Genomic DNA, 23,466 nt, shown 5'->3' with positions numbered 1-23,466 from the left:
ACATCAAGCTCCCCTAACCCTGAAACTCATCCAAACAGAGCCAGAGAATGCACCACACGGATTCCTATTAGGAATCCAAGAAAGTGTCATAATAAGTCTTTTTTTTTTTTTTCCAGCCCATGTGAGCAAAAAGAGACAGAGAAAAACAAGAACACTGAAAATAGGGTTTATCCAGGAACACACGACAAAGAGCACTCCAGCTCCCAAGAAGAAACTATACACCAGGACCAAATGAAATCCCAGATCTATACTGGGTACTGCAAGGGGAGGTGTCATATGGCAGTTCCACTGCCCACTTCTGGGTCACAGATGCAGGGTGATGTCAGGAGGGGACTTCTGACCAGAGGTCGTCAGGATGAGGAGTAGTAACAGTGTACCAAGAGAAGAACAAAGTTAGAAGCCAGCAGCCGCTGTGTTGTTCAGACTCTAAAGAGCAGAGCAAAGTCTCAGTTCCAGCTTCTAGCCCAGTCTGAAGCCTGAAGAGAAATAATCAGGGCAGATCAAAGGGGAACTTTTATTTCTGTCACTCTGAACCAGTAGAGCTTTCCAATTGGTTAATAGTGGCTGAGTCCAACAGTAATCTACTATTGCTAAGACCCAATCCAAGGCAAGAACTTGCTGAGCTCAGACTAGATCTGGGGAATGGGTACAGCAATCAGATATTGCCCAGGATCAAAACACTTTGAAAGCATTGAAACAGTCTCAGCTGTCTTTGAGATTCTAGAATAATGCAGCACTCAATACCTCCTAAAAAGCAGCAACAGGACCAGTCTAGAACTTCCTTCCAGAAGTATACAGAACCCAGTTCTTAAATCAAGTCCAAGATAGGAAGTAGGCTAGAAGAATGATCAAGAAAAAGTAATCCCAGTAAAAAAGTTTTATGGTAACAAAAATGCTAAAAATACAAACTCAGAAGAAAGACTCAAAAACATCTGTAGACAAAGATAACAAGAAAAACACAGCTTGGCATAAATTCAACTAGAATTCCTGGACAAATCAATGCAAAAATTTTTCTAAAAAAGATTTTTAAAAATTTATAAATGAAATGAGAGTGTTAGAATTTTAAAGTTGGGGGGGGGGGGGAATGTGGGAAAAGATTGAAAAAGAAATTAACAGCTTGCCACAAGATTTTACTCAAGCAACAAATTTCCTGAAAATTAAAATGAACCAAATAGAAACTAGTGACTATGAGGAAACAACACATAAAATTCAAGTCAAAATACTGAATAAAAAATAGGCGAAAAGGTAAGGTATCTCCAAGTGAAAATAACTGACTTGTAAACAGTCAAGAGGAAAAACATTAAGAATTATTGGACTAACCATATGCTAGTTCATGACCAAAACCAACTCTTTGACAACAAGAAATCTTAAAACTGCCCAGAACTTTTAGAACCAGAAAACAAAGTGAAAATAGAAAGTATCCACTGATCATCTCTTGGGGAAAAAAAAAAATGAAAACTCATAAGAATATTGTCACCAAATTCAGAGTGTCCAGGCCAAAGGAAAAAATACTGCAATTAGGGAAAAAAAAAGAATTCAAACACAAAAGTCATAATCAGGAACACATGTGATTTAGTAGCTATAAGTCTAAAAGAATGGAGAGCCTAGAGTACAATATTCCAGAAGGTAAATCTAGGTTTACAGCTAAGAATAACCTACCTGGAAATTTTTTTTTTTTCTTTTTTACTGTGACAACAGTAAGCTAAAGACAAATAACTCTGAAAGAATTAAGAACTCTGATCAGGAAAATAACCAGTAATAATTCTAGCGGGCTAATAATGAATAATGCTACCCATCTCTTGATTAATAGCTGAAGGACTCAGAATGCCAATATATATATATATATATAAATATAACCAATGCAGAAATTTATTTAATTTACTTATTCATTCTTTCAATCATGTCCAAATATTCATGACCCTATTTGAGTGATTTGCATATCTTTATTCAGCTCATTTAATGATGAGGAAACTAAGACAGACAGGGTTAAGTGACTTGCTCAAGTCACACAGCTAGTGAGTGAGTCACATTTAAACTCATGTCTTTCTGACTTCAAGCTTAGCATTCAATATCTATTATGCCACCTAGTTGCTCTTTACTTAAAGATGTTTTTGATGAATTTTGTTTTCATTTGGGAGAAAGTGAGAGAAAGGAGGCAAGTTTTTGCGAATTTAAAATATATATAATTTTAGGTTTAAAAAACAAATGAGGGAAGCAGAAAGAATCTGACATGTATCCAAACAGATATAATACACGATCACTCTGCCACCTTGCTGTCTATTACTTTTAGCTCAGGAGAAGTAGAGAAGACTTTCATGATAAAGTACCACCTGGGCTGAGCTCATCTTTATGAGGAATTTTTGTAATAAGGTAAGGAAAGAATCCATTTCTCAGTTTGGAGACCTTTGTAACAGTACCTTGTTAGTAGAAATAGGACCAGATTAGGAATCAGCTAGCAATGGGATTTGACTAGTATTTATACAGTACATAAAGGGGAATAGAGTGAAAAGCTGCAAATGTAGATTGGAGCCAAGTTGTGAGGGAACCTAAATGTCAAGCTAGCTTTTTAGTTGTCATTTCATCTTAGAAACAATAGGGAGGCATAAGATATTTTTGAATGAGAGTGAATGATGAGCTCTTTAAATTAGAAAACTTGTTTTGGTAGATGTATGAAATGACAGGTGGAGTGGAAAGAGATTGGAGGCAGAACAGACAAAGGCAGATGGGCTCTAAGGTCCCTCCCAGCTATAACATCCTATGATCCTGTATCTAACCCAAAAAGATGCAAGAACAAGGATTGTATTCATAGGTGAAGGCTTCCCCAAAATAGCAAAATTGGATCTGCATTTATTGTTCTGTTTCTCCAGAAGGGCTTCTTGTCTATTTCATTGTTTACTGTGGAGAAGGGTTTGTTGGTTCTTTCTCCATTTTAATCCCATGTGAGAGAAGGAACTTTGGAATTATCCAAAGGAAAAGAACAGAGCTGGGGTGGGGGTGGGGGGGTAAGCAGCTCTGTATATTAGAAGCAAAAGAAGGAAGGAGTGGGAAGAATACCATTATGCTTAAAATAGTGGCCAGAAGCTTAGGCGATTCCAAGAATTCTGTTAATATACAACTAACTATTTCATTCGCTCTACTGTCTGCCAGAAAGTCTTGAATGAATGGGGTTTTATGTCTCATTCAAATCCAACAACTTTGGCCAAAGCCCAATTCCTGTAGGCCCTTTGGGGAAGGCTGGCTGATTTGGGTGCTTGCAGAGAGCCCAGTACTTCAGTCTTCTCCTGTTTGTTTGTTTGTTTGTTTGTTTGTTTGTTTGTTTTTTGAGAGATATCACAGTATAACAGAATGAACCCTAGGCTCAGAACCAGAAGATGTGAATTGCAGTATCCTATGTGGCTGTGAGCAAACCTGTTTCTTCATTTGTAAAATAAGGATTTGGGGCAGCTAGGTAACAAATACCTACCTTAAACTCAGAAGGACTCAAGTTCAAATCCAACCTCAGATACTTACTAGCTATGTGAACTAGGTGTGTACAATACCTAACCCTGTTTTGCTCCAGTTTCCTCATCTCTAAAATGATCTAGAGAAGGAAATAGCAAACTGTGTATCATTGCCAAGAAAACCCCAAATGGAGTCATGAAGAGTAACTGGGAATTACTAGAATGATTCAACAATAGCAAAAAAAAATTAGAATTATCATACTTATAATCTAGTTGGCACAGTAAGCTCTAGTGCTGGGCCTGGAATTATGAGTTCGAATCCATCCCCATGAACTTCTTAGTTGCACTATCCTGGGCAAATCAATTAACCTCTGTCTCAGTTTCCTTATATGTAAAATGGAGATAATAAGAACATCTACCTTCCAAGATTGTTGTAGGGATCAAATGAGATTATATTTATAAAATGCTTAACATAGCGTCTAGTGCTTATAGAGTCTTAACAAATGCTTGTTTCAAATTTGGAACGCAAGGTTTTATAAGGATGAATGTTAAAAATTATCTTTGCATGTGTTTTGAAAATAAAAAGGTTTATATAAAAAAAGCTTGTTTCTTTCCTTTCTTATAACATTTAATAATGATCATTATCATTATTATTATCATTGCCCTGCTAGCAAGTTCAGCCTCCACAAAAGCCCAACTGTATTGACTTTTGGCATGGAGACTTGAAGGGCTCTGTGTATATATGTATTTGTATATGTGTGTGCATACATGTGCACACACTTGCAGTGCAAGCTCAGGCAGATTGTAACATGCTAGAAAGGCTTCAAGTATGGCCCTAGGAACAGACCAGCTCTATTTTCTTGAGACCAGCCTTGCTGATCACAGGGCAACACCTCGCTAGCAAGTTGGTCATACCTAATAATGAAATGGTTTTTTGGCCAAAGCAACTTTTGAAATGGGGAAAAATGAAATATGACCCTTGGTCCTGTGTGATCTGCAAGGTGGAGAGGAAGAGATAAAGAGCAATAAGTATATGTTTTTAGGCTGCCAAATGAACTTTGATTTTGATTGTGAGTACTCTAAATGGGAAATCCTTGACCAGTGATATGTGTATGAATATATTGCTGAAGGAGCCGAATCTTATCAGTTGAGATTTTTGTTGTATACTAAACCAAAAGAAGGGGACCAATTAAATGATTAAGTGGATAACACACTGAGCTTAGAGTTAGGAAGACCCAAATTTAAATCCAGCCTCAGACACCGACACTGAGCAAATCTTTTACCTCTCAGTGGCAGATATCTAGAATTTCTTTGCTAAGAAAACTCCAAATTGTGTTACAGAGAGTCAGACATGACTGAACCACAACAACTACAACCACAACCACCACCACAACAACAAAGTAAAGTTACAGTGAAAGAACTTACATTACTCCTTACAGAGGCTGAGATAATGGAACAAGTTTTATCATATACTCAAAAGCTACATTTCTAGTAAAAAAAAAAAAAAAGGCATCTGATGCTTTTATACTAATAATAAAGTATTTGCAAAAATATCACTCACCATGAAAAAAATTAGTTATTGGAACTGTGCTCCAAAAGTCACTAAATTTTTCATACCTTTTGATCCAGTCATATCAATATAAAGCCAAGGATACAAAGAAAGAAGGAAAGGAGCCAGTCAGATACAAATATTATATCAGCTCATTTGTAGTAGCTGAGAACTGAAAACTAAGGAAGTGCCTATTTATTGGAAAATGAGTAAGCAAATTATGATATATAAATATAATGGAACATTGTGTGCAATACAAAATGAAGAAATTGACGATTTCAAAGAAAATGGAAAAGATCACCATGAACTGATGCAGAATGAAGTGAGCAGAACTAGAACAAATTGTGCAATGACAAGAACGTTATGAAGGAAAACAACTCTGAACATTTTCTCTGCTGTCCCTCATTCCTGGAGTGGTATCTCTTCTCAACTCTGCCTACTGGCTTCCCTGATTTTGTTAAGTCCCACTCTCTTCTATGAGAAGTCTTTCCTAACCCCTCTTAAAACTAGAAAATTATAAGGAAAGAAAAGAAAGAGAATTGGAAAACTCTGAATATAGTAAACACCAAACAACATCAAAAAAGAATTAAAAGACTTATTGGGGACATGAGAGTTATTCCTCAATCAATTATCTGTGTACCTCAGATCAATCAGTTAATATTTATTTATCACTTACTATATGCTAATGGCTATGCTAAATGCTAAGGATACAAAAAGAAGGAAAAATAGTCTCTGCCAATAAAAGCTAACAATCCAATGGGAAGACAACAAATATATATGTCCAAATTAGTTATGTAAGGGATAAATAAGAACTTATTAACCCAGGAAAGGCACTAATTTTTAGAGTGGTTAGGAAAAACCTTTTCATAGAAGAGAGGGGGACTTAACAAAATGATGTACCATTAAGCAAAGAAACTTAACAAAACCAGTAGGTAGAGTTGAGGAGAGATAACACTCCAGGCACAGAGGACAGCCAGAGAAAATGTCAGGAGCCAAGAGATGGAGTTTCTTGTTCATTGAACAGACTAGAGGCTTGGATCAATAGCTATCAGAGAGTATCTGTCAGGGTATGAGGTATAAGAAGACTGAAAAAGTAACTAGGGAGGGGCACTGGGTTCTAAAGGGTTTTATTGCCAAAGCAGAGGATTTTGTATTTGATCCCAGAGACAACAGATAGCTACTGGAGTGTATTGATTAGGAGGTTGATGTGATTGGACCTGCCCTTTAAAAAAAATCACCTTGATGGCTGAATGGAGAATGAATTGGAGTAAGAGACTTGGAGCAGGCAGACCTACCAGCAGGCTGTTAAGGTAATCAAAGTGTGAGGTGATGACTGGAGCTTCCACTGGAAGTAGTGACCTTGTCAGAGGAGAGACATTCCAAACCTGAGATGAATAGGTTTTGGGAACAGATTGGATATGGGAGATGAGAGATAATGAGGAGTTATTATTTCTTGACTTGAGGAGTCAAGGATGCCTCTTAAATTATGAGCTGTCAATATATCAACAGGTAAGTGGCAGAGTGAATCAGGAATTCAACTCTGGCCTCAGACATTTAGTAGCTGTATGACCCTGAGCAAATTACTTCATCTGTTTGCCTCAATTTCCTCATTTACAAAATAAGGAGAAGGAAATGACAAACCACTGTAGTATCTTTGCCAAGAAAACCCCCAAAGAGGTCACAAAGTCAGCCTCCACTGAAAATGACTGAACAGCAGCAGCATATCAACACTAAAATCAGAATTAGTAATAAATAACAGTATTCAGAAAAAGATATGACCTACAGTTGAGTGTAACTCTGAAATATTTAAACAAGCTTTGAAAATATAAAATGAGAAATGGAAAAAGGCATGGGATCGACATTGATCATAATAATTTCATTTAGAAGTTAATTGCTACAAGTAAAACAAAAGGGCTTCAAAAGGACATTAGTCAACAAATGTTTGACCTACTTGCCAAACTAAAAGTGATGAATGCCAAAGGTAGCAATAGTTTACAATGTAATATCATCTGTTAAATATTTCAAAAGAATTATGGTAGATAATTATAAGGACGTTTTTCTCATTGAGCAGAGAAAACCAGTAGAGGAAACAATCACCTTAAAGAAATCTTGGTGAGATGTACCATTAAATAAAGTTATCCAAGAGCTTTCAAGGATATAAATGGACAGAGGACTACAAACAAAAAATGGAAAGGGTTTGCAAAAATTAGAACAAATTATTTGTCCCTCAAAGATATTGGCACTATCACACTTGGATCCTAACATTGTAGTCCCTACCACATTTATAAAGTAGAAGTGTCATTAAAGAGAATGAAAATTAGAAAAACCCTTGGATTGGGACAAGTATTTGCAGAAGAAATCTGTTTTGGAGGTTATACAATTGTGAGTATATTGAGTGACCAATGTGATATGATATGTAAAGGTGAGAAAGATACCAAAAGCATGGAAAAAAATCTTGAGCCTTACTGATTCCAAACAAAAAGATGACTAAAAACATCAATAGCTATTGGCCTATCGTGGACCTTGAGAAACCATCATATCCATTTCCTGATTTTAAAAAAAGCAGGCAAATCTCTACCCCAGATTTACTACTATTTCTGGTATTAAAATATATTTTCTGAGGTATCTACATTGATTTTTCAGAATTCTACTTTTTTAGCTGCTGAGACAGAGGCAATTGCTTGGGACCTGAACTTTACTTCTGGCTATGTCCATAGCTGTATGACTTTGGACTGATATCTGTATCCTCGGGGTCTTGCTCTCCTCTTGTATATAACTAAGGGAGCATTCTGGGCGATTTCTAAAGTCTCTTTCTGCTGTGCCATTCCTAATTCATCTGAAACAATCAGCATAGACATTGTAGAATCCAAGGGTAAAGACAATATTACATATTCTTTCTCATAGTTTCATATTTTTCCTGTTTTAGTTCCTTTAACAGAAAGGAGGAGAACGCTCAAGCCTCTTCTTCAGTCATGGGGCTAATTCATCACAAAAATTCAGAAGGAAAGGATATCAAAAAAATGTATTTTAGGAAGAAATCTAGATATCCCAAGAATGATTAATCACAAAGGCATTTAGCCTTTGTGCCCCCCACACACACACATAGAGATTCACCTGTTGTTGATTTATTGGAAAAGTTTTGTAATTTGTGTCAGGAACAACCAAACTTATTTCTCTTACTTTCTACTCCTCTGGTGTGACCTGAGTTTGTTTGGAGGAAAGCAGTGAAGGAATTTTAAATATGTCATTTTGTCCCGTGATGGGATAAAATAACCATGGGAGAGGAGAGTGAAACTAAAGCAAAGTTTAAAAAGATTTAAACATAACATAAATGACATAAAGCCTCAACATATCTGCTCTACCCCCATCCCTGTTTGATGATCAAAAGTTGACTACAAATGAATTTAGCTGTAGATTCAATTTTCAGTTCATACATCAGATATATTAAAATTCCTTTTCCAGCTCAGCTCAGGCAAAGTTTTGTTTTATCTATAAGTTTATGATTACCGTTTTTGTTTTTTGGGGTTTTTTTGAGAATTAGCGAATACTTGGGATGAGGATACTTGGGCTCTGGACTTGACTTATTCCATTAGTTGTGTGACTTTGGGAGCAGGTTATTTACTTCCCTACATCCTCATAAGGAAAAGGAGGATTTTGGAAGCGTTTTTATCTTGCATTCAATGAGTTTTTATTTTCTTTTTCCAGCTCTACCAGGGGACAAATGCAAAGTCCCATATTTGGCATTAAAGAATCAATTTTACAAATACAAGATAGAGAAATGTAGCAACCAAAAATAGATCTAACAGTTTTAGTGACTGTAAGATCAAAATGAAAAAACAACACAGTAGCCAACATGTGTGTGTATGTGTTTGTGTAGACATACATACATATACACATATTTATATATTTATACACACACATATATATAAAATCTTAGCGTGATCTGAGAGATATACATTGTTCAAAAGGAGAGAAGAAATGTCCCATTGTACTCTGTTCTGGTTAGAGCAATTTTGTAGTATTTTATTCCATTTTGGTCATCACCTTTTAGGAAGGATATTGATAAACTGCGGTAAAATAGTAAGGGCATTGGAAATTACATTTATAATGTAAAAACTTGCTTAAGGAACTAATTACAGTGGGAAAAAAAAAGAAAAAGGGACTGGGGGGGACATGAAAAGCATGACAGTACACTGGGGAGAGCTTTGGATTTGAGTTCAGAGCCCCAGAGTTTGAAAAACAGTGTTGAAACCTTTCCTTTTCTAATTACTTCCAGTTTTTTACCTATATATGACTTGTTTGTATATAGTTGTTTAGATAATGTCTGCCACGCCAGATTGGGAGCTCCTTGAGAGTGAGGACTGTTATTTGCCTTTATATCATCAACTCTTAACACAAAATAGGAGTTTTGTAAATTCTTATTGACTGACTGGTATAAAGTAGTCAAAGTTTTCATTTAAAACACAGCCTCCAAATGAACACAATCCTCAGATAACCCTTTTCTAACTTTGGATTGTAATCTGTATGTACACACATGTATGTGTATGTCTACACACATAAATTTATATTTATATATACATATATTTGTATTTATGTTCCCTACCCACACTAGACTTATCTTTTTTATTAGATTTGGCTTGAGGTAATAATGAAACAGTTTGTCATTTCCTGAATGTATACCTTCACTCCAAACTAGGGCAGGAGTAAGGAGGAAAAGGGGCCCAGGAGTAGGAAGAGATGAGAAACCTGCCTGGAATTCTAGATCTGTCGCTCCTATGTCAGAGTTGTCTGCATAAAATGAGGCATTGTGGGCAGATTTTTTTCAGGCACCTCTCTCCTCCCCCTGCCATGACAGAAAGATGTAGATTTGAATCCCAGTTTTGCTATTTACCATCTGTGTATACTTGAGTATCTCACTTAAGTTTTTCAGACATTAGGGTCAGCTTCTGTAAAATGGGAGCATAAGAATACTTGCCTGGGTGTCTGAGGAACAAATGAGATAATGTAATAGCACTTGGGGGATATGTCAATGAAAACATTTCTAGACTTCATGCATCTGGGCCTTCATTGGCAGGAATATTTCCTCTATATTTTAGGGGGAGTTTTACTGAGTTATTCTGGCCAAAAATCCATCGCCTTGAGGCAAACCTAGTGAGGAGTCTCTTTACATTTTACTAGGATGTCTCAGATGCCAAGCACAAGTTTGTTTCCAGGCCTATACTTGAAGGCTTTGTAGTTTGGGTGAGCCTGTCAGAGCCTGTGTTTTGTTTGTATAGCTCTTGGGAGCCCAGGTCCCCTCTAGTCCTAATGAAAATTCTGATGAAGACATTAATAGAGGTGTGCAAATGAGCTATTATTAATTAATTAAACTTCTAATAACCACTTTAAAGATTGGTTCAGAACAGTCTCCATTTATCAAAATTACCTAGAATATTTTATTGCATGGAATTTTCACCAGTATAATTATCATCTGTGATCCAAGGAAAGTCACACACTATTATAGACATTTATTGCATTTACCTTTCTCTTTCCACTGCCTTCAGTACTGGGCTCCCCCAACTCTCTCTATGAAGCACCTAGTACTATCCTCTTGTCTACCTGCTCATTCTCTGTTCTCAGCTAAATCTTACTTTATCTGTGTGAATTTTAGGCAAGTATTGTCCTTTCCTCAAAATAAACTTCCATTCAAATGTTTATCCTCCATATTGTTGTTGTTCTGCTTCTTTTTTGGGAAAAGAGTTATATATGGTTAAAGTAGTTTAAAAAGTGGTGGTAGTTTTTTTGGGGGGGTGGTTATTTTTTATTTTTATGTTGTTGGGGGATGGAGAATGATACATATTCCCTGAACCCTTTTTTCTTTGTGTTTTATTTGTTTTAAAATATAGAAGAATCATAAAATGAGAATCAGAGCTCAGTGACCCTCTGTCTGTCCTTTTGTGGAAAGCTGCAAAATTGTATTTGGTTGATTTATTTTTCATTCTGAGGCCTCTGAATTTTTATGCTCCATGAGGAAAAGGCAGAGATAATTTGTAAGACAATCACTAGACAAAAATCGAGAGCAACCAGTCGTAACGCAGCATAATTATTTCTGTGTAATGACTTCTCCTTGATTCAGTCCAGAACAACGCCTGTAATTTTTATCTGTCACAAGAAAATTGGCTATTCGGGAACCCCTGTGGTTTAGTGATAGAGCTTCTAGGAAATTTGCAATTCGAGTTAATCTTGTGTTCCCAAGAAGCTGAGGAGGACAGGTTAGCTAAGTTCTTTTTGATGATGGGAGCTTTTTCCTGCTTAGAATTGTTCACTTTCAAATCCCAAAACATTCATCAGTGTCATTGAGTCAAATTCTCTGATTTTCCAGGAGGAGGAAACTGAGATCTAGAGGGGAAAGGAGGTTAACCAAAATCACAGAACTAAATAGCAGCAGAGCTGAGGACTAGTAGCCAAGTGTCTTGATTTAGTTTAGCATCATAAAATTTAACAGTTAGAAGAGACTCCCAGAAGCCTCTTTCACTATGACAAACTAAGACAAATCCTTCACTATAACATTCCCCATAAATGGTCAACCATCCTCTGCTTGAAGTCTCCAAATCCAGTGAAGCTACACAGCCAGTAGGTATCAAAGGTAGGATTTGGATCCAGATTTTTATTGTTGTTTTATTGTTTTTTATTGTTGTTTTGGTGGCAATCAGGGTTAACTGACTTGCCCTGGATCACACAGCTAATCGGTATCTGAGGTCACATTTGACTCTAGGGCTAGAAAAGTTTTTTTTGTTTTTGTTTTGTTTTTGACCAAAAAGTGGTTCCTAATACAATGATTAAGGTCTTGTCCCTGAAGAAAAACTTAATGTAAACTCTACACAAAGTAGACCTATTGAAATTTAGTTGTCATAATTAGGTCCATGAAAGACAATGTATTAATAGATAAGTTAGCTAGTCTTAAGGTCAGGAAGTCATGAGTTTATGTCCTAATTCTAAATTTATTGATTGTGTGATCTTGGGGCAAGGCATTCAATCTCATAGCACCTCAGTCCATGCTCCAAGACTGTAATACTAGAAAGTTCTTACAGCATCCCATTTTCTTTCCTGTCTGCACTGAACATTTAAGTTGGCAACATTACTAGAGAATCAAGAACTTGTGTGTGTATAGTTTCCCTTCAATAAGAGCCCCCTCCTTTTTTTTCTTTTTTAGTTCTTTATGAATTCAAATTCTAAAAATATTTTAGGTGAATTCTGTTTTTGTGATTATTATACTTAGGGAGAAAGAAAAGGATTAAACATTTATTTATATAGCACCTACTATGTACCTAGCACTGTGCTAAGTGCTTTTTGATCTGTCAGTTATTTGATCCTCATAATAATTCTGTGAGAAAAATGTTGGCCACAGGCTGTATGCTTTTAAAGGAATAATTTAATTTAATAAATATTTCTTAAATGACTTTTTGTTGTTGCTGCTACTACTTAGCTGTTTTAGTCATATTCAACTCTTCATGATCCCAATTTAAGTTTTCTTTGAAAAAATGGTTTGCCATTTCCTTCTCCAGCTCATTTTACAGATGGGACAATTGAGGCGAACTGGGTTAAGTGACTTGCCCAGGGTCACACAGCTAGAAAGCATCTGAGGCCAGATTTGAACTCTGGAAGATCAGTCTTCCTAACTCCCAGCCCAACACTCTGTGCACTATAGCAACACCTAACAGCTCTTATTAAGAACCTACCATATGCAAGGTACTCTGCCAAGCTGGGAGCAGTCTGGACAGACCCAGAAGGGTTCATCACTAGAAGGTGGGTCACTGGGTGCATATCTATTGCTGAGAAAATTCATGGAGATTATTTATAAGAATTGGAGATAGGGTGCAATTTGTAATAGGGAAGGAACCCCCTCAATAATGGCAGAAGTCCTTGGAGCATGAAAGTATGAGCAAGCAAGGTTTTTAGTGGCTGTTATAAAGATCTTCCTGAGGACTCCCAGTGACGTGGTCTGTGCATAGCACCAAGGAGAGCTCTATGCAGAGTGAGAAAAAGGAGCCATTGGTTCAATCCTTGGGATACCTAATGTTGAACCTGAGAATTTAAGTGGGGCATTTTTTAAAAGGAATCCTTCTTGTAAACAAGTATGCTCTTTGAAAGGAGGTATGAAAAGGTATTTGGGCTTTCTAGTTCTGGCTTTGATTCCAGATGGTGTAGTGCTTGGACAGATCAGAATCAGAAAATCTTCAAGTTGGAGATTTACAAGTCATCCACTCCAGTTGTTACTTGAATAGGAATTCCCTCTACTAAATCTCCATTAAGTTGTTGTCTATGTTTGGTCTGATGACCTTTCAGAAAGAAGAATCCACTCCTTGCCAAGGCAGCCACTGCATTTTTAGAGAGCTGAAATTGTAAAGAAATTGTTCCATTCCTTGAACTAAAATCTGCCTCTCTGCCTCTTCTACCACTGTTCTTAGTTCTGCTCACTGGAACCAAGGAAAAAATGAACATACTAATCTTACTTGACACGACCTGGAAAAGTTGAAGATTTGTTGTTATTCAGTCTTTTCAGTCATATCTACTCTCTGTGTAATCCCATTTGGGGTTTTCTTGGTAAAAGGCACTGGGCTGCTTTGCTATTTCCTTCTCCAGCCTATTTTACAAATGAGGAAACTGAGGCAAACAAGGTTAAGTGACTTGAAGGAATCTACAAAATTTTCTCCTCTAGTCTCATTTCCTTCAACTGATAAGAGAGATCTCGATGTCCTTTGTTATCATTTTGGCTTTTCTCTGCATCTTCTCACAAATGATTTAACATTTCTGGAATTCAATTATCTTATCTATAAAAGAGGGGAAATCATATTTGCTTGACCTGCCTCTCTGAATTTTAGGTGAATCAGTGAGGTAATGTTTGTGAAAGTGTTTCACAAATTCTGAGATATTATATACACAAAAGAGAGATTATTTTTAGCTTTAATTTACGTTGAAGAATTTTGAAAGGTATTAAATATAATACAAATGTAAAGTTCAGTTACTCTGGGAATGTCTACATAATAACAACTGACTGCACATTTATCATTTGAATCTCATGATATTCCTGCGAGGCAGATCCCACCAATATTATTATCCATGTTTGACAAGTGAGAAGATGGAGGCCCCAAGATGAAAATCATAATCTTATGTTCTGCACCTTTGGCTAAATATATGTCAAGCTTCTTTATCTTATTGTGCTCTGTATTCTTTCTTGCTCATCTCATCAGTTTTTATGAGTTTAACCAATATCTCTGTGCAAATGATTCCCAAATCTATCCTTTCTCCTTAGTCCCAATATACACATCCTCTTTGCTAGACATGTGCATTTGTCAAAGCTCTGTGTGTGTGTGTGTGTGTGTGTGTGTGTGTGTGATTTGTGATTAGCTGACTTGCCCAGGTTCACACAGCTAGTAAATATCAAGTATCTGAGGATAGATTTGAACTCAGATCCTCCTGACTCCAGTCCAATACTCTATTTACTCTGCCACCTAGCTGCCCTCAAAGCTATTTTCATAATAATATTAAGATATTTAACTTCTATTAGTTTAGATGTTGGCAGATATAACCCACATTAAAAAATCTTTGGGGGATGTCCTCAATAATTTTTTAATTCAATAGTATTTTATTTTTCTAATTACTTGTAAAGAGAGTTTTCAACTTCCATTTTTGTACAATTTTGAGTTTCAAATTTATTTTTCTCCCTCATTCTTTTATCTCTCATCTCCCCAAGAAAGCAAGTAATCTGATATAGATTATATATACACAGTCATTTTAAGCATATTTCCATATTAGTCATTTTGTGAAAGAAAAATCAGAACAAAAAAAGGAAACCACAAGAAAGAAAAAGTAAATTTAAAAAAGAGGGGGTGACAATAGTATGCTTCAGTCCTCATCCAGTCTCTCTGGTTGCAGATGGCATTTTCTTTTTTTAAGCTTTTTATTTTCAAAATATATGCATGGATAATTTTTCAACATTGACCTTTGCATAGCCTTGTGTTTCCGATTTTCTGTTCCTCCCCTCCATCCCTTTCCCTAGATGGCAAGCAATCCAATATATGTTATATATGTTAAAATAGATGTTAAATCCAATATTTGTAAACATATTTATACAATTCTCTTGCTGCACAAAAAAAAAAAAAAATCAGATCAAAAGGAAAGAAAATGAGTAAGAAAACAAAATGTAAGCAAACAACAACAAAAAGAGTAAGAATGTTATATTGTGATCTACATTCAGTTCCCACAGTCTTCTCTCTGGGTGTAGATGGTTCTCTTCATCACAAGATCATTGGAACTGACATCAATCAGCAAATGGCACTTTCCATCCCAAGTTGATCTTCAATAATTTTTTAAGGATGTAAAGAGGTCTCAAGCTTCAAAAGTTTGAGAATTGTTTTTCTGAACAAACTGACCTACCAGGTATCTCCTAGTTTCTACTTCTGAATCTTTTCAAAGACTGTCCCTTAAGCCAGGAATACTAATAAAAATCAACATTTAACTTTCAAAGTTATCTTGCTTATCCCATTTTAGCCCTCTTCTCCTTTCGGGTAAGCATTCCTATCAATAATTTTCTACTTCCCACCCTTACCCATTGAAAAAAAGAAAAAACAAAAACTCTTGTACCAAATATGCATGAATAAACACACAAAAAAATCATCCTTCCTTATCTTTGTCCAAAAAAGTAAGTTTCATTGTGTATCTTGAGTCCATTATGTTTCTTTTAGCAGATGAGTGCCTGCTTCATCTTTAGCACTTGAATCTTGATTGGTCATTGCATTGCATTGTTCAGTCTGGGAAGAAATCTTAGCGATCTACCCAATCTGATTCCTTTAGAGATGAGAAAATGGGTTCAGGGAAATTATGTGGCATATCCAGTGCCACACATATGGCAAGTAAGAGAGTTATCTCCTCCATGTTCCCTACCTGTCTTAGGCTCCTATCTCGTAGTATATGGGAATTCTATACCAACTCTCATTCCTTCCTATTCAGAGCACTTGGCTTGTAGAATTCAGAGCAGAATTTCAGCCTGTGTTTATTCATTACTATCAATATAATTTGCTGCATGTATGTTTTAAGCTTTTAATACCTTCCTAAGGGAATAAGGCCATTAAGCAGAAAGAAAAGAAACCTTATTGCCATTCTTCAGGTACATTCTTTTCCCTGCTGGATGAAAAGTTAATTAAAAGAAAACATTCAAAGACTGGGATAGGTGATCTTCCATTCCTTTATCCCTAATATTGGGCCTTGGGAAAGGAATGGGGTACATAAAACTTCATGAGGTTTCATACTTTTATTAACAAATCCTTATTGGGTGTTTGTTGTATGCAAGGCTTTCTTCTGAATGTATTTTTGAGTTCGGTTTTTTTTCAGTTCTTTCTGATTCTTTGTGACCTCATTTAGAATTTTTTTGACAAGGACACTGGATTGGTTTGCCATTTCTTTCTCCTGTTCATTTTATAGATGAGGGACCTGAGGGAAAAGGGATTAGGTGGATTTGCCCAGGGTCACACAGTTATTGCCTGAGACAATATTTGAATTCAGTAAGATGAGACTTTCTGACTTCATGAGCTGTACTCTATTCAGAGCCACCCAGCAACCCTCTGAATGTATGGGGAGAAGGAAAAAAGGAAGAAATCCACAATTGAGTTTCACCCTTTAAGAAACTTATAAACCATGTTTTACATGACAGCACATGCCTAGTATATGTCAAATTGTTTGCACTCTCAATGAGGGATATAAGGGACAGAGGAAGTAAGAGAATTTCAAACTAATTTTTTTTTAAAATGTTAAAAAAAATGTTGGGGCAGCTAGTTGGTATAAGTGGGTAGAGCACTAGCTCTGAAGACAGGAAAATCTGAGTTCAAATCTGGTCTCTGATACTTAACACTTCCTAGCTGGGTGACCCTGGGCATGTCACTTAACCCCAATTGCCTCAGCAAAAAAAGAAAAAAAAGTTTACATATAATTGAAAAAAATAAAACATTTTAAAGTATGTGTGTGAGAGACAAAGAGAAAAAGAGGGAGAGAGAGAGAGAGAGAGAGAGAGAGAGAAACTAACTTATGAAATACTTAAGGAATTGAATCTAGAGTACTAAACCTGGAGTCAAGGAGATCTGAATTCAAATCTGGCCTCTTATACTTAACAAGATATGATTGTGGACAAGTCATATAGGGATATCAATATCCTTTACTTCCTAGGGTTGTTGTGAAGCTCAAATGAGATTTGTAAAGTGCTTGGCATAATGCCTAGTAAAAAGTAAGTACTTTATAAACAATAAATATTAACACTGAAATGAGTCAGAAGGACTGGATTGGAATCCTTCCTTTTTTAATTTGGAAAAATCACTTCTGGATCTCAGTCTCCTCCTTGGTAAAATGAGGCATTTGGACTAGATTAGGAGGTTTTAACCTGGGATCCATGATTTTTTTTTTTTTTTGGAAATATAGTTATATTAACTTTGATAGTCAACACAATTTTATTTGATTTTTAATATTTTATATTTTATCTGCATTTTAGAAACATGATTTTGAAAAGGGCCTATTTTATTTTTTTTATTTTTTTAAAATATTTTTTATTATTATAGCTTTTCATTTACAAGATATATGCATAGGTAATTTTTCAGCATTGACAGCTGCAAATTCTTTTGATCCAACTTTTTCCCTCCTTCCCCTCACCCCTTCCCCCAGATGGCAGGTGACCAATACATGTTAAATATATTAAAGTATAAGTTAAATACATGTATGCATGTCCAAACAGTTATTTTGCTGCACAAGAAGAATCGGACTTTGAAATAGTGTACAATTAACCTGTGAAGGAAATAAAAATGCAGGTAGACAAAAATAGAGGGATTGGGAATTCTATGTAGTGGTTCATAGTCATCTCCCAGAGTTCTTTCCCTAGGTGTAATTGGTTCAGTTCATTACTGCTCTATTGAGGGTCTATTGTTTTCATTAGAGTGCCATGCAGTCTATGAAATAAATATGAATAAAGAACCCTTGGACTAGATTATCTCTAAGGTCTTTTCTAGCTCTCCCACTAGAATGCAACAAGCTTATTAATAAATGTATAATACTACAAGACAGAATAGTCAATTCTGTGAAAGAGGCAAAAAGGAAGTACTATGAGAATTCATGTTATCATCAAGGCCGACAAAGGTAAAGTGCCTTGCTCAGGGTCACCCAGCTCAGAATTAAGCATTTGAGATCACACTTGAATCAGAACTTTGTGACTGCACAAAGTTCCATCCACTGCACCATCTTGTGCCCCCAGAGCTCAGGTTGTTTTTTGCTTTGTAACTCCATTGACGGGGTTGCCCTTGCTCCACCCATCCCTCTCCCCACTCTCCTTCTCCCACCCACCATCTTCCTTGTTACTATGCAGGGCACTTTCAGAAGATGAGGCTGGCTGCTCCTTTTCTCAAGAAGGCAGCTTCTGATCACAGCCTGCCCGAGCCACCTACTAGAAACATCTAGCAATTAAAAGCTTGGGCTTTGGCCAAGAACTGATTTTTATTTATTTCAGTATAGGGTGGCAGAGTCTTCACAGCTAGCAGGCTGAATAAAAAACAAGCCGACTCAAAAAGAAGTTTGCAGCCTGGTATACACACTTGGGGCTTCCACTCCAGAGCCTCATTAAACCTTCATTGACAGGTGAATGACAGCAGGTATCTGCTTTCTCTTTCAGGGGCATGGTCTAGCGGTTTGGCCTTAAAAGTTGGAATCTGGGAGCCTGGAAATTTTCACCTCAATTCTGATTCTGAATTCTGCTGGCCTTGGGTAAGTTATTTTATAAGGACTGGATTTGGATGGGAAGAATGGTCCAGTAGAGGTAGATAGTGGAAGAGTGGAGATAAGGAGTTTAGATTTGATGACAATTCAGCTTCTTTTCAGCTCTGAATCTATGAACTTATATCCCAGTGAAAAGTGGAGATGGGATGACATCTAAAGAAAATTGTATTCCCCTTCTCTAGGAAAATAGGTAAAATAATAATAACAATATTAAAAGTCCCTTACATTAGTCCAACAGAATGATTTCTTGGACTGTGAAGTAGACAAGGCTGGTGTTATTGTTTCCATTTTACAGATAAGGAGACTGATTCTCAGATTTGAAGTGACTTGTCCTAGATCCAGTTGGTAGGATGGGAAGAGAATTAGCTCTAGTTCAAATTCTGCCTCTGACTGATACTTAGCCTTTTTGAGCCTTGGTTTTCTCATCTGTGAAATGCTGGTATTGCCCGAGATGAAATCTGAAGTCTCTTCCAGTTCTAAATCTACTACACTATGATTACGTGAGCAGTAAGTAGCAACATCAGGATTGGTGCCCAGATCCATCCCACAATAATGTCTCTCTTCCCTTCTCCGAGATTCTAAATGGCCACAGGCCTGTTAGAAAAAGTTGTCAGTATCAGATTCTCTCTCTGAATTCCCTGGGATTTACCAGACCATTTACCCTTTTCCCTTAGGCAGCTACATGGCACAGTGGAGATAGAGTGCTACATCAAGAATTAGAAAGGCATGAATTCAAAAATGAATTCAAATTCAAATTTCAAACACTTAGCTATCTATATGATGCTAGACAAGTCACTTAATCTCTTGTCTGCCTCAGTTTCCTCATCTGAAAATTGGGGATGATTAAAGCACTTACCTTCTGGGATTATTGTGAGGACTATATAAGATTTATAAAGCATTATGCAAGCCATAAAGCACAATATAAATGCTAATTATTATTATTCCTTTAAGCAATCTGAGACCAGAAAGTAATCTTTAGTAACTAAGAACAATAGCCATTAACTTATTTATCTGTTTCTTCTTCTAGTGAGTTTATAACTTTCTGCAAATGACCTAGTAAAATTTAATGATTTAGTGATTTGCTCAGAGGCTGTATCAGAATATCAAGCTGTTCCATATTAGCTAGGGGCTGCCCAAGAGGATAGAACAAGAATTTTTTTAATTAAGTTAAGGAAATGTTATATTTTCCAAAAATAGTGGTGACATTTAAATGAATAATCTCTCCAACTCTCCCCTTCTTTCCATTGTAGGCAGTTTTTGTCTATAAATCTTCTATAGGAATTTATTTGCTTGATTATGCACATGTTACAAGGAAGTACAAAAAAAAAATAGATTTTCATTAGTTGAAAAGATGAAATTTTTAAAAAGTCCCCTCCAATGGCCCTGACGCCTTCTCTTAATTTTTTTGATAGTTTGTGGATTCCTGTAGAGCAGTTTAGAACATCCATTATCCTTTATTTTCACATCATGAATGGCCCTTCACCTTTTTACAATCTTTTGTAAATCGGCATTACATAAAAAAAAAAAATTAGTGAGAGAGATCCATCACCTATCTACTATGCTATCCTTTATATTTTACAAATAAGTCACTATTGATTATGGTAGAGAAATGAAGGGAAGTGAATATAAGTAAGCATTCATTAAGTGCCTAGTATATACCAGGTAATGTGTTAATTGCTTTACAAATATCATTTCATTTCATCCTTACAACAATTCATTGAGACAAAAAGAGGTAATAAGACTGCCGAGAGTCACAGAGCTAGTAAGTTTCTGAGAACAGAATTAAATTCAGGTCAGCATCCTATCCACTGCACTGTACTGCCTGCTTAGATTCATCCTGTGTCTTTCCATTGCCCTTTGGGAGATCTGCAATTTTGATTCTTCTAAATCCTATCATAATTACAACATCACTAGGAGTACGTTGCTTTTGAAAAGAAATACTTTGACAGCAGTGAGCAGTGCATGGAATCATATTGAAAAGGGATCTATAATTTCTTAATTGAGATCTATTTGCTTTTATCTTATTCAGTTCTAAGTTCAGCTGATTATCGCAGTGCCCATTTTAGTTTATTATCAGTTTACAGTGCCTCTCCCAGGGAAGGGACTAAAGGCTTGATTCTGTCAGCAGCTGGTTCAGCTTGATTTCCCTCTGAACAATGTAGCCTCTATGTCCACATGTGTTTTTTTCCCCCAGGTGTGAATGACAAAGCCAGTTTTTTGAATGACAGTAGATTTAGACAAATGGTCACCAAGCAAAATGTTTCCATTTCCATCGGTATTAAGAAATAATCTGAAATAATAATGGTGTAGTACATAAAATTAGTTAGATTAGTAATGGAAGTTTGTGAAAAGGAGGTTTCTTTTTTGCCATTATCTCATTATGGGTCAATGTAAAGCAAATTATCATATTATATATAATAAGTTTCCATTTCTCAATGATAACAGTTCTTCAGTTCTACCAGCCTGAGTTCCCTGAGTACCTTGCTATCGGTGAATATGTATATTTTGCATTATTAGTATTTAGTCATTTTTGATGAACTGAATCATTGATTTCCACCAAAATGCTTACAGCAGAACTTTTTCATGATAACTAAAAACAAAATAGATGCCAATCAACTGGGAAGTGATTAAACAAATTGTGCTGCATGAATGTAATGAAATAAAACAGTATTCTAAGAAACAATGAATATAGGGAGTCATAAAATGACATGAACAGATGCAAAGTAAAGTAAACAAAACTGGGAAAACAATATACATAATGATAGTGTTAAAAAATGGAGTTAATTGAATTAATGTCATTTGGTAGCATGATCTCCATGCACTTGGGAAAAAACTTCCCAAGTAGAGATGAAAGGATCAAAAAGACCTAAATTTAGGAATAACAGCTTCCCAAAAAAGGGGGGGGAAATTATAATATCCCTAAAGGGATATTATATTTTATATATACTCTTTAGAATCCCCAGAAGTCCAAAGAGACAAAGCTAAAAACTGATCTATCATTGTAAGTCAGAGGGGAAAGTAGGGAAATGGGAATACTGAATATCTAAATATAACCATGTATGGGTATAGAAACCGAGTTAGTTTTGGTTCTGCTATTAGGATGAGGATATGGACTGCACCAGTGATTTCTTTGGTAAAGGAAACTCCCTTTGTAACCTGTGATGGATGTCCTGTCATGGTTGCTCCATGTTGTGAACTTTTATATAATATTCTTTTTACCATCTATTGCTCTCCCCAATATATTTTTTTCCATTTACCACTCCTGGTGCCTCTTTTACCTCATCAATACTATTGGTATCATTGTTTAAGAAAATGCATACTGAGAAGTATCTATGAATTCAATAAGTGAATTTGTTTTAATAGTCATAATAACTTTATGTACATTTAACAAATTATGATACATATCTGTGTCCTTTTTTTAACCTATAGAAACTATATTTATGTATTTTGAGATTTGCAAGCCAGTCAATGGGAAAACCACTGATTTAATTCAGGTCCTTGATTTTTACAGATGAAGAAACTGAGGTCTACAGAGATGAGGTGCTTTCCCTTGGGTCACACAACAAGCTAGTGACAGAGCTGAGTCTAGAAATCAAGTTTTAGGTGACCTTTGCATTCATATGCAACAACCAAGGGAGGAGGCAAAAATAAATGCTATAAACTTCATTTGGTGAAAGGGGAGAAAGAGATGTCTGGGAGTTGGGAGGAAGATTCTGTTTTTGTCATTAGTTGGAACACCCCCCAGCACTTGTGATTTGTGATGCAGTAGAAGGAGCATTGCCTGGACTGAGAATTAAGAAAACCTCAATTCTAGTTCTAGTTCCCTTATCTTGGAAAAGTTACTTCCCCTCACTGGGCCTCAGTTTCTATCTGTGAAATGGACAGATTGAACTAAGAGGCCTATGATCTATAAAATGAAAAGGTTGGATGCATATAGCCACTTAAATCTTTTCCAGTTCGAACATTCTAGGGTTCTCTTTGGTGGTTGGGCTGAGTTGGCCCAATCTCTCCTGATTCAGCCTTAAACCTTAATCAGTCATTAAAACTGTAGACCAGGTGGAATAAGGACATACTCTCCCCTGGCAAATGGTCAGCTGCCGTACCTACAACAGGACCCTGGGTACTTAATGTGTTTGTGTTTTCTCCCACGTTTTATTTCTTTTCATCAAAGGCTTTTAGAAATGGATTTTATGTGTTTGTCATGCCCTGAGCCCTCAATGAAACTGGGGGTTAAATAGGAGGCTTCCCATGGCACAGGAAGCAGATAATATGTGTTTGTTTAGATTGCTAGCTGATTTATCACTTCATAACATGACAGAGAGACATCAGTAGTGTTCTATTTAAAAAAAAAAAAAAAAAGCCGGATCTAAATTCAATAGACCTCTGGCTCCAACTCCAAGTAATTTTATGATCTTGGATAAGTCATCTCTGTCTTTCAGTTTCCTCATCTGTAATATGAGATAATAAATCTTGCCCTTCTCACTGCTAAGTTGTCATAAAGAAGGGACTTTGTAACCCTTAATGTGCTAAAGAATTGAAAATACTTACTGCTATCACTTCTAACTAACTTTTATAAAGGTTGCTTCTTCTTTTAGAGCCCTGACACAAGGCTAAAAGACTAGTGTGGAGAGGAAGAGGGAGGATGAGGGGGAGGGTGTGTGTGTGTGTGTGTGTGTGTGTGTGTGTGTG

General features: G+C 36.3%; 1 protein-coding gene across 2 annotated transcripts in view; it reads left to right on the top strand.

Moving 5' to 3' along the window:
- Positions 1 to 23,466, top strand: part of HPCAL1 (hippocalcin like 1) — a 186,289-nt gene that overhangs the window by 120,887 nt on the left and 41,936 nt on the right. For both annotated transcript variants that reach the window (XM_003757869.4, XM_031951300.1), the window contains exon 2: positions 18,674 to 18,765. The gene's annotated coding sequence lies outside the window, so the exon portion shown is untranslated. The remainder of the gene's footprint in view (positions 1 to 18,673; positions 18,766 to 23,466) is intronic.

Source organism: Sarcophilus harrisii, chromosome 2 (assembly GCF_902635505.1).
Source record: "Sarcophilus harrisii chromosome 2, mSarHar1.11, whole genome shotgun sequence".
In the NCBI taxonomy this organism is placed as follows: Eukaryota; Metazoa; Chordata; class Mammalia; order Dasyuromorphia; family Dasyuridae; genus Sarcophilus; species Sarcophilus harrisii.
The sequence above is the reverse complement of the archived record's forward strand: the minus strand, read 5'-3'. Positions and strand labels throughout refer to the sequence as shown.